The sequence below is a fragment of the Ambystoma mexicanum genome, chromosome 8 (assembly GCF_040938575.1).
Source record: "Ambystoma mexicanum isolate Mex_15411 chromosome 8, UKY_AmexF1_1, whole genome shotgun sequence".
NCBI lineage: Eukaryota > Metazoa > Chordata > Amphibia > Caudata > Ambystomatidae > Ambystoma > Ambystoma mexicanum.
The window spans coordinates 1,010,157,644-1,010,170,224 of NC_090929.1; the positions used below are offsets into that span (position 1 = coordinate 1,010,157,644).

At 38.8% G+C, this 12,581-nt stretch overlaps 1 protein-coding gene across 6 annotated transcripts in view; it reads right to left on the bottom strand.

The window, feature by feature from the left end:
• The window catches only part of TMEM269 (transmembrane protein 269), a 544,348-nt gene that overhangs the window by 412,011 nt on the left and 119,756 nt on the right, over positions 1-12,581 (bottom strand). The window lies entirely within an intron of this gene.

The following is a 12,581-nucleotide window of genomic DNA, read 5'->3' on the forward strand; positions in this document are numbered from 1 at the left end:
CGCTGGTCCAACGACTGCAACAAGGACTGAAGCGTGGACAGAATATCCAACGACAAAACCGATTGAGGATTGAGGAGAGGGGCAGATACCGGTGTAACGGAGGCCCTCGTCGACGACTTGTCAGCCGCTCGTAGCCCTAGGTCTGCTGGGCCAGCAACTCTCTCGTTCTCGTCCTCTGAGAACAGCAACATAGCTTGTTCTTGTAGCAAAGGCTCCGGGGGGATCGGGTCAAAGACTTCAGGCCTCCAGGCCTCCTGTAGGAACCCCGTCGACGAGGCCCTCGTCGATACCATTGTCAACGGGACGGTGGATGCCCCCTGTGCAAGCGGTAGGGAGGCGGTCGATGACTGGACCGCCGTGGACGACGAAGACTTCGCAGGTGGTTTTGGCGGTCCCGCCTTCTCCACACTGTGCCCGCTTTTACTCGACTCTCGACTCGTGGTCGATCTGTGATGATCGCCAGAGGAGGATTTCCTTTCCTTCTCATGCTTTTTTGATGAGGATGATTTTTGCCGAGGAGTCTCTAGTGGAGTGACTTCCAGACGACTCTTTTTCCGATGGTCTAGATTTCTTCGCCGGCGGTTCCGACGAGGCCGCTCGGCGCAATGTTTTCGCCGACTGTGTGGAGCCCACCTCCGAGGGGGGGTATGCCCCCGCTCCATCATTCAGCCATGCCACCAGGCGTCGGTTCCGGTCTTTGAGGGTTTTTTGAGAAAACCCCTTGCATATGTCGCAGGTATCCGCCGAATGGTGAGGGTGGAGGCAATATATGCAGTCCATATGTCCGTCCCCCTCGTAAACCTTTTTTAAGCCGCATGTCGCACATGGACGGAACAGTGCTTTACCTGACACAGAGGACATTATTACTCGAAATCCAATGACGCAAACTAGTACAAAACAGTAGGACAACACGAGGAGATCCCACTACTTTGGAGACGGTTAAAATCTGAAGGGGAGCCGCGGGGGCGGGCCTCTTATACTAGCACGGCCTGCAGAGCATGCATAGGCGGGTCCTAGAAGGACATAGATAGGACACAAAAGTGTCGAAAGTTTTTCCTTTGAAAAAGGCTATATATGTGTACCGAGGGGTCCCAGTCTGACGACGGGGAATATTCTAAGCATGTGAATCCATGAAAGATCCAATGCTGGAGAAATAAGGTAGACTCCATCTCTGCGAAAAATGTATGTGCTACGAAACCTAATATTTTCATTGTGAAAAGAGGACATGCCAACATCTCTTAGAAAGGCACAAACAGCCTTTTTGACATTGCGCCTAGCTTTCTCCATTTGTGGACCAAATGAAGAACGCGCCACATTTGTCTCTGCGCAATCCGAGAAACAATTACTTGAGAATTTGGAAACATGTCCATGACATTCCCAAGTCCTTCTTTCATTGCAAATTGCAAACAAATTCCAGACACATGTCCTAAACTATTCTCTCCACAATGAATTATCATTATGTCTGGATGATGCTCTGTCTCCAAAGTAGCACAGAGAGGTAGCAAGTCCAACCACTTCATTCCACGTACTCCATGCCAGTGCACTTGGGAATCCATGATCTACAGCTACTCCACAGCTTTCTGCATGCACCTTCAACCAATGTATCCACGAGTCTCCCAAAATCCAAACAATCTGTTTTCTGAAACACACAGCCATAGCTATCTGTTATTCTCTCAGGAAAAAGAGTATCTGACAAACTCTCTCCTGGCACAAGACACCCACTAAACTTTACTGACCAATCCCTTGCTCTGCTCATTCTTATTTGCATGCCTCCCCACCCCAAAATCCCCGTATGTAACACGTGATATCTGCGGACTACCGCCATGTCCGCGGACATATCGTAACATGGACAGCCCTTCTACCATTTCCACTTCACTCTCTGTGCCATTCCCTCATTGGATATAACTAAGCAGTCACACGACCATCCACCAATCACATCCAAGACCTCTACATCTAACTCCATCATCCTAGATCAGCACTTCAAATGTACTGTTAATCACGGAGTACAAGTGTCATATCATTGGAAAGCACCTACTACAAGAAATACTGTACAAGTCGCCAAGATTTCTACTTGCAGCTGCATGCATATCCATATGCATGAACACAAACTACAGGTATGTATATTTTCTGTATAGTACATGTACAATTCTTATACATTCATATAAACAGATTAACTGACTTTAAACTTGTATAACCTATAAAATGAACTTACTGTAATTTTCCCCCAACTGCTATAATCAACTGTCACTTCTAAACCTATCTTCTATTTAATTTCTTTTTACACACACATTTGCAAAGCATGTTGAACTAACATATTTAAAGTAAAATATAAAGACTGCACATAGTGTGTGCATGCCATTTTGTTTGACTATGTTCAGATATCAAACAAGAATACTGTACAAGAACATGAAAATCAATGTCTAAATTAACATCAGTGCTATAAACACAAAAAATTACTAATTTGTTTCCTTTACAATTGCAGTGAAGACCACTCTCCTGAAAAGCAGCAGCAGAATTTGAAGTACAAACAACAACTCAGAAGAAACTTGCTCATTCCACAAAAAAAAGTTAAATACCACCATAATATTTTTACTATGACTCAAACACACTGGGGTTCATTCATGCTATTTCTGCGCCTAAAAACAGAGTTTGTGCACCATTCTGTCCACAAATCCCCATTTGTTAAACAGGGATTTACAGGCAGAATGGCGCACAAACCCCAATTTTTCGGCGCACAAATTACATAACTCAGCCCCTAGAATTTTAATATTATAGAACAAAGAACTGTTTTAATGTTATACCATTAGATTTACTATTTGTGCTTCTCCTCACCACTAGCTTACTTTCTGTCATCTGAACCCCAGTTTAGTAGCACATAAATTCAAGAATTCCCATAACTAGTTGTAGTTCCCCAATGCACAATCACACACCATCACATACATCTTTATCATCATACTCAGACACTCATGCACACAGCACACATAGATTGCAGAACACCCCAACCCATACCTTCCTTATTTTTTTCAACAGACCCTAAAGAATGCCTACCAAAAATCAAGTCCGTAGAAAGCAACACAGAAGTAGAGCAAATGAAAATAGAAGTGTCCAAAATAAGCAACCATCTGTAGCAGAATTTGTACAAAAAGTTCAAACAAAACAGGTAATACAGTCATTTAGCGAAACAAAACAAGCTTCAAGTACAGAAACTTTGCCTCCTCTATTAAAATGTAAAACGAAACAGAAACCGATTAACAAGAATTCAGCTAACACTACTTTTAAAACTGTTCCTATAAACCTTGATATAGAACCAAGTAAGCATACCAAAAAAAGTATTTTAGCAAAAATGTTCCGCAACAGAGTCCTTCAAAATCTTATAAAAACAAGAGAGAAATCATGCACAACCCTTAAAACCTACCGTAGGAAGTTAATCTTAGAAGCTTTGATAGACAGTGCAATCCTTCTCAAAAGAAAGTTATTTGTTTTAGTGTTAAACAAAATGCAACCACTAACAAAACGAATGACTAAATTACAAAAAAATGACTTCTCAATAAACGAAATGTCAACAAAAATAACTTCTTAAATATCTGTGGAGGTGAGTGGAGTCACACCACAAGCACAGAACCATATTTTAATGAAGAATCATACAAACAAAAGCAAACAAATACAATTGCCATACATAGCACTGGACGAGGTTATGAAAAAGTTAATACTACCATAATGGAACAAGAAATACTGCTTACAAAAATATCCCCAGAAAACTTAGAATTACCTCTCAATTCAACTGAACCAGAACGTCTAGTATACAAATGGCCATGCACGTCAATGTGTAACATTCCCAAAAAATCTTTCAAGTCTTTATACCAATTCCTCAATTAGTATGTGAAAGGCAAAGACCAAATCAAAATTAAACTACAGCAAAATATGGATACCTGTCCAGTGCAGCAAGTACACAGGACTACAAGGACATTCATTGGCCTGCATTTCAGGACCTTCTTGCAAAACCACCTTCCATCAAATCAAAATGATATCAACACATCATTCAACTATAAGAAATCTAGTCTATAAACTGTACTATGCTAAAAGTCCTGCTTTAGCACTAGCCAATTTAAATAACATTCTTCTACATGGTAAAGCAAAAGACCTACTTGAAGAAATCGACTATATCCAGAAAAAATATTTTGAAAGTGAAAGCCACTTACAGAATGCAATAGCTTTACAACAAATTAGCAACAATTCTACGCATGGAAACCTTCTACTACACACATACAAAAAAGAAATACATACATTTAAAAGTACATCTGCTGAAGTACCAAACCATGTGTGTGTATGTTGCCGCAGAACATTTTATAAAAGTAACAAAAACTGTAGACATAACATACAAAATAGAAGACAATGAAGATTCTAAACGGTTTGAATTAGCTCTCTACCTTATAGCAGAAAACAAATACGAAATAACTGACCCCTTAATACTTTGCAGTTACTGCACTACAAAAATTGACAACCAAATTCCTTCACGTGCTATCACAAATAATTTTGAATTATTCCCACTACCAAAACCCCTACAACAACTCAATTTATATGAGAGCATCATCATTCAAACAGTGCACCCCTTTCAAGCAATAATACACCTTCAACCAAAAACAGCAAAATTACCTCCCTCTGAATTGGTGAAAGGCAATCGTGGCAAAGTAGTGTATTTACCATTAGATCTAAAACAAAATGTGCACACTCTGGGAGTGCAACGTCCAATGGAGCAATCTTTAATTATCTTAGTAAATGGTGTACCTACAAAAGACAAAAAAATTGGCAACAACTGGTAGACTTACATAAAGTTAGACAAGCCTTGCAATATCTAAAAGACAATAATGAATACTACAAAGAAATTAATATTGAAGAAAACTTGAAGGAAACCACTGAAATAATTCAGGAGTCACCAGTAAGTGGTCAATTTGAGCTTCTAGATCTTGCTACAGTATCCAATACTTTAGACCATTATACAATTCATCCATTGCACTCTAATGACACCGTAGAAGATGCACTAGAAACGTACCAAATGCGACAAACAAAAGGATCACCAATCAGCATATGGGAAAAAAGTATAGAAGCACATGCTTTTCCTCTACTCTTTCCTACTGGCAAAGGAGGAAGGTACGATGATAGACCTTTCAAATAACAGCAGCAGGATACCGCTCGTTACGGATGTATTCTGAAGATCCACATTTTATCTAAATTTGGGAATACATATTCCACCTACTCTTTGAAAGTGAACTAGCAACTCTATGTTACGGAGTTGCACACACATTCAGGAACCCACTTTCAAAATGTGTCAGCTACACAATTATTACAAAAAGTCCAAGAAAAAGATGAGGTTTTAAAATCAAGTATTACAAATCTATTAGCAAACATGCGTGGTACTAAAGAGTACTGGTTCCGACGTCATGGAGATGTATGTTGTATGATAAGAAACCTTGACCCACCCACTTGGTTTGTTACATTAAGTTGTGCAGAATATGCATGGGAAGATTTACATTATTTCCCACGCATATCAAACAAAAACAAAACAAACATAGATATACTAACACCTGGAGAACTTTGTTCTCTAGATCCTGTTAATATTTCAAGATATTTTCTTCATCACTTCATTGCTATGCTAAACTTTATTTGTAATAAAACTGTTCCTCTCCTCGGAGAAGTGCAAAACTTCTTTTGGAGAAAAGAATACCAAGCCAGAGGAGCACCACATATCCACATGCTTTTATGGATTAAAGATGCTCCTAAATTTGGTAAAGATAATGATGCCACTGTGTTACAGTTTATCGAAAAATATGTCACTTGTGAAATTCCATCGGAAGCAACAAATAGTGATCTTCATGCACAAATTTTACAATTTCAAAGACACAAATGTGGCAAATATTGTCGTCGCAAATACAAAAACAAAGGGAAATACTACACCAAATGCCACTTTGGTTTCCCTAGACCAATTACAAAAACAGGTCAAGTGAACAACTTCATGTCTTCAGTTAGACATACTGTTAAAGGTAAATCACCTAAAAATACATATTACATTACAATGCAATCATCGCCCTCTTATGGAATGCAAACATAGATGTGCAGTACATTGCAGACAAGTCCACTGCAGTTGCACGATATGTTACAGCATACTTAACCAAAGCAGAAAAAACAGACCTTCAAGACCTCTGGAATGACCTGTCATCAGACAAAACACTGTCTCATAAATTATACAGCTTGGGCATAAAAATGCTCTCCCATAGAGAATGTGGCTCCTATGAAGCCGCAGATCGTTTAACCGGTACTGCTTTGTACGGAAAATCTGAAAATATTGTATGGCTAAGTCTTGGTCCTGCTAAATCTAGAAAAAGAGTTCTGAAATCATATGACGACATAAAAACAATAGCCAAAAATGATCCCAACAGCCAAGACATTTTGAAAAACAATTTGCTGGACGCATACTACCCAAACAGAAGTACCACTTTGGAAACCATGTGTCTATACCACATAGCCCAAAACTTCACATACAAAAATAATATAAAAACCGATGAAAAAAAAGGTAGATACAGAGTGACAAATTGTAAAGGCAGCTTAGTAAAACTCACCAAACCAACATTAATTAATCATATCAAATTGTCATTAAAGACTCTCAAAATAAAGAACTGTATTACATGTCCCTGCCACAACTCTTTAAACCATGGAGAAAAGAAGAAAAAATACTAGATAACTATGACTCCTACGAGGATGCTTTCAAAGCAAATGAAAGCACTATAACTGATATAAACTTTACACACTACAAAACAATGTTGCACAATGAACAGCAACACGAAGAAGAACTCCAGGCCCATCTAGATAAGGACACTCCTGACAGTAGTCAACCTTCTGTAACAGGAAGCCAAGAACCACTGGGACAGCCACTAATAGCAAATGAGGCAGAATTAGCTATGACGGAAGTAGAAAACACCATGTGTCAGTATGAAGATAAAGAAGACTTAACAATACTACAATCAAAACTAAACAATGAGCAGCGTAGCATTTTTCAAGAAGTAACAAAAGAAATTGCACATGGTGTACAACATGAAAATAAAGAATGCACCTGCCAAAATTACAAACCTATACTACTGTACGTCAGTGGTGAAGCTGGATCTGGCAAAACATTCTTAATCAAAATCATCAGCAAATTCCTTCAACAATTGACAAACAAACTGTCAGCTGTTGTCACTGTCCCCACAGGTTTAGCTGCCTACAACATAGGTGGTTTCACTTTACACCGATTACTACTCCTGCCAGTAGAACACCAAAACAAATTAGACTATTACAAACTTTCTACAGAAGCTGCAATGGAACTACGCAGAGTATTAAAACAAATGAAAATGCTACTAATAGATGAAGTGAGAATGGTCCCCAACCTAATGTTGGCTTTAATTCACCTCAGATTACAAGTAGTACTCAAAACAAACTACGAAGAGCTCTTTGGAGGAAAACACATTGTTTTCGGAGATCTTCTTCAATTGACACCAGTGAAAGGTGAGCCTATTTTTAAAACCTTAGGACACAAACTCTGCCGTAAAACTGTTGGCAGCATAGGAAATGTCAACCTTTGGCAACATTTCCAATACAGAGAATTAACAGAAAACATGCAGCAATCTGCAGATCTCACTTATGCCAACATCTTAAAAAGTATTAGAGTTGGTATACTATCTCAAGAAGCACAAGCAATATTGAAGACCCGGCACATTCATGCACTTCATGGCGATAATGCATGTGCTACGCTTAAAAGTAATAACGAAGAACTCTTTGCAGGGAAACACATTATCGTTTTCGGAGATCTTCTACAATTGACACCAGTAAAAGTTAAACCGATTTTTAAAACCTTAGGCCACAAACTCTGCCGGAAAACTGTTGGTAGCATAGGTAATGTTAACCTTTGGCAACATTTCCATTACAGAGAATTAACTGAGAACATGCAGCAATCTGCAGATCTCACTTATGCCAACATCTTGAAAAGTATTAGAGTTGGTGTATTATCGCAAGAAGCACAAGCTGTATTGAAAAAGCGGCATATACATGCACTTTATGGCGATAATGCATGTGCAACTGATGTTATGGAACAATTAGCGCACACAAAATGTCAATTGTATGGCCTTAATGCCAACTCTTGCAAGCTGTTTCAAATTCAATGAAACAATGTTGAAAAAAGAAATGCAACCAATAATTGAAATTAGCGCCACAGACAAACTAGACATACATGGTATGACACTACCCATGTGTGAGCAAGCCACAACAAGACTAAATAGTTTAGAAAATTCAATCTCCAACACAGCTGGGTTGGAAAAAGTATTAAAATTATCCTTAAATTGTAGAGTAATGCTTAAACGTAACGTTGACGTGGATCAAGGACTAGTTAATGGAGCACTGGGTGCAGTTGTTGGCTTTCAAACATACCCACGTGACAACAACATTCAGTTTGTCAATATTCTGTTTGACAAACTTTCAGAAGTGAAAAGGATAGGATGCTCAACTGCTTGATTCCTTCTCTTCAAAGACATGTATGTACGCAGAGAACAATTTTCTCTAACTCTTGCATACGCAATCACCATTCATAAATCACAAGGTCTTACCCTAGACAAAGCATTGATAGACATTGGTAACACAGTCTTTAAAGAATGCATGAGCTACATAGCACTATCACGCTTACGTACACTTGACGGTCTATTTCTAATCAACTTTGATGCAAGTAAAGTAAACGCTGATATTCCTTGCATTTTAGAATACAATAGACTTCGTTCACTATACACCCATCTAAAAACATATCCTGTTCCACAAAAAGTAAAAAGTTGTAAAAGAAAACTAAATCAAACTGAAATGCAACAGGATGTCACTGCAAATCCTCCAAAGAAAGTAAAAGAAACTAATACTTAATCAAGTACCACGAGCAAAAAAGAACCTATTAGGGAAAGTAAACCAGGTACTTCTTCAAAGAAGGAAGACAAACTCCAAAAAAAGCACTCAGATACAGAACTACCTGGTCCATTTAAACTTTCAAATATAACTGGTGTAAGTTGCTACGCAAATGTAGCAATGAATATTATATTTCAATTACCACCAATTGTTGACAACATTTACCTACACAGTACAGACCAATTGTGTTTGCAAATGTTAGTACTTCATAGAAACGCAACAAACAATCCTGACAACACGTATAGTGTTAATGGAATAAGACAACAATTGGACTACTGTGCTGGAATGGTGAAATTCACTATAAACTCACAGGAAGATCCACAGGAATTTCTAATGTACCTACTACAAGTACTGGAAAACGAAAACATGCCTATAAATGAAATCTTCCAGATTTCATATATGTGGAAACATACATGCACTCTCTGCAACAATGTGACACAGGAACAAATCCCCAAGGAGCGCTTTGTGTGTGTATCCATACCCAATTGTGAATCCGTTCCATTTCAGCAACTTGTACAAAATGCAAACCATGGTAGATTATGTACTACCTGCAATTCGGATAATCGCTCCACCTTACTAATACAAACACATAGTAAATACGTAATACTAATGCTTCTACGCTACAATGCAGATGGTAGCAAAAACAACTGCAAGCTGACTGGATTCACACATGGTCAAGTATCACTTGGTAAGAAAACCTTCACAACAATAGGTATAATATACCACGCAGGAGCCACAACCAATGCAGGTCACTATACTGCATATATATAAAAAAAATGCGGCTGGTTCGAATGTAATGATAGTACCATTACTCTAAAGCAGAGATTACCAGCAAATCTTACAAACGCTTACTTAATCTTCTTAAAACCAAAATTTATTAACTAATCTGTACTTAAACATTAACAAAACTTCTATTAAAAAACTATAAACTATTAGAATATGCCAACAGCTATCTAACTGCCCCAAGATTTTCAATAACCAAACAGATAAATCAATACCACTACATTATAACAAAAAATAGACCGTTAATACGCCAACTGGTATCTACCTGCTCCAAACATCTGCAACAAACCAGAATATAGAACATTACCCAGAAACAACAAATGAACACCGAAAACAAACAAATAGACTGTAGCATAACAAAAAAAGGTTTTTTTTAAATCCGACATGGATTTATTTTCCCTACAGACCCAATGATTTTAGCAACAAACACAGAAACTGAGCAAATTGCACAGTACACTGGTTTGTAATCTACTAAATATGAGGGTAAAAAAAAAAACACGTTGATTAATCAATTTTATAAGTCGTTACAAAATACCAATACTAACATGATCTTTTCTTTTATCACAGAAATGAACAAGGAATATATGTACTTCAGTTACTAAACCAAACAGTAAGTATATTATAATAAGTACAACCATTGCAGCAAATCACACCCATAGTAGCTTATAACTTAAGTGCTTATAAATTTGGTCTTGGCCATGCACCCAAGACTCTAGGCCCTGGCCACAACCACCGCAGCATATCACACCGATAGAGTCAAACATTATAAGTATGCCATATGGGCACTTTTAATGTCCACGAACATTATGAGTGTTCTTAGAACATTTTCAACTTGCCTGCGAACAGTACGGACAGCGTCCTCAGGACACCCCCATTTTGTTTATTTACGAGCATTTCAGGACACCGCGTGTGTTCTTAGTACAGTTTTAACTTGCCTGCGAACAATACGGATAGGCAGAGCGTCCTCAGAACACCCCCATTTTGTTTATTTACGAACATCCCAGGACACTTGATGTGTTCTTAGAACAATTTCAACTTGCCTACGAACAGTACGGACAGGTATAGCGTCCTCAGGACACCCCCATTTCATTTATTTATGAACATTTCAGGACACCCGTGTTGTCCGCGGTCAGATCGAACACAACAGGGGTGCCTGCCACCTAAATAAATACAACATTTAACCCACCTCTTACTCCCCCACCCACCCCAAACAGTCGTAAACGCCAACACCCTTGACTAAATAGTATTTTTCCACCAAGTTTCACCGCGCTGTCCGCAGATGTCCGCGAATACAAGATGGCGGGCGTGCACAGGAATCTGACGCACGACACGCTCTCAACTACCCAATCAGCGAACACGTCTAATGTCCGCGGACACGACGCGCATCGCCCAGCCAATCATGTCCCTGTCCGCGGAGCGAACAGGGAAGTGTGTCCGCGGACCGGACATAGATATCACTCATTTTTGTGACCTACTTTTTGGTCATTTTAAAAAAAACTACTGGACGGATTTTCACCAAATTTGCAAAAGCACACTTTTGGGGCCAAGCCGCTGCTCCTGGTCCAAATTTGGTGAAAATGTTTGGTGAGGATTCGTCCAGGGAGAGCGAAGTTATAAGCCTCCCAAAAAAGGCTCTTACTATGGAAACAGCAACTTAACCATAACTACACAGCCACTACCATATATATATATATATATATATATATATATATATATATATATATATATATATATATATATATATATATGTTATTCAAATATTTACCCTTACTAATCCTTCCCGCAAATCCCTTCACCCATCTACTGTATAGGAATAGATTATTTCCATAACTAACCAACAATTCGATATTTTTTCAAATCAAAATTATATATACATCTCCAAGAATGTAAAGTCCAAAAAGTGATGTGCTCTATGTACGACCTGTATGAAACCCAGAATTAAGGGCGTTAAGGGTGCCTTTCAAAATGTAAGGGAACCACTCGCTGCAAACATCGTTCCCACAGAAGCTTTTGGTGGCACTTAGGGGTTCCGAACACAAATGCCTTGCGCAAAATATTATTTTATTGTTGCAAACATAAGAGGGAGGCTCCCCTCTGACAATGCATTTTACCAAACACGGGCTACATCCAAGTAAACAAAATAAAGTACACACAAGTTATAGCCCCTTGGAAGTCCTATCACAATGTCTATTACACATCAGCAACCATACATCATCAATGTGCAGCTTAGGGGCCATCTTAGAATGGTGACATTACACCTGAACAGCATACACATAGGACATTTTCTAAGCATCATGAAGTGCAAATGCATTCTCATCCTGCCAGCTTCTTTATGGGCCTTTCATTTGTCTCGGGCACCAATGAAAAAGTTGCCCACAGCTGCAAATGGCCATTCATTCCTTTTGTGGTACTGTACGAGTAGTACCCAAGCAGTCGTTTTTTAAAATAATGCTATGCAAGTTGTGCATCTTAATGAATATTTATTCAGAAACACTGTTTAAAACTATTAGCCACATAGTGAAGTAGCTCATCAAAGTGGCCCACATTGACCAAAAAGGTGGTCCACAAACTGGCCCACACCAGAATTTTGCGTTTTTGGTTTGGCCATTGGCCTATTGCCCTATAGGTCAGTCCGAGCCTCGCCACCCATAACAATGCAAAAAGTACTAGTGCATCATAACACGATATATATGTCAGGATATGGTTATATACAGTGCTAGAGCTAAACAGCAAAAACATCTGCACCCTGTCAGCTTAAAATAAATTGACATCATAAATCACAGCATGTACATTGTGCTTAACCATAACTTCAAGACCTACTGACTAGT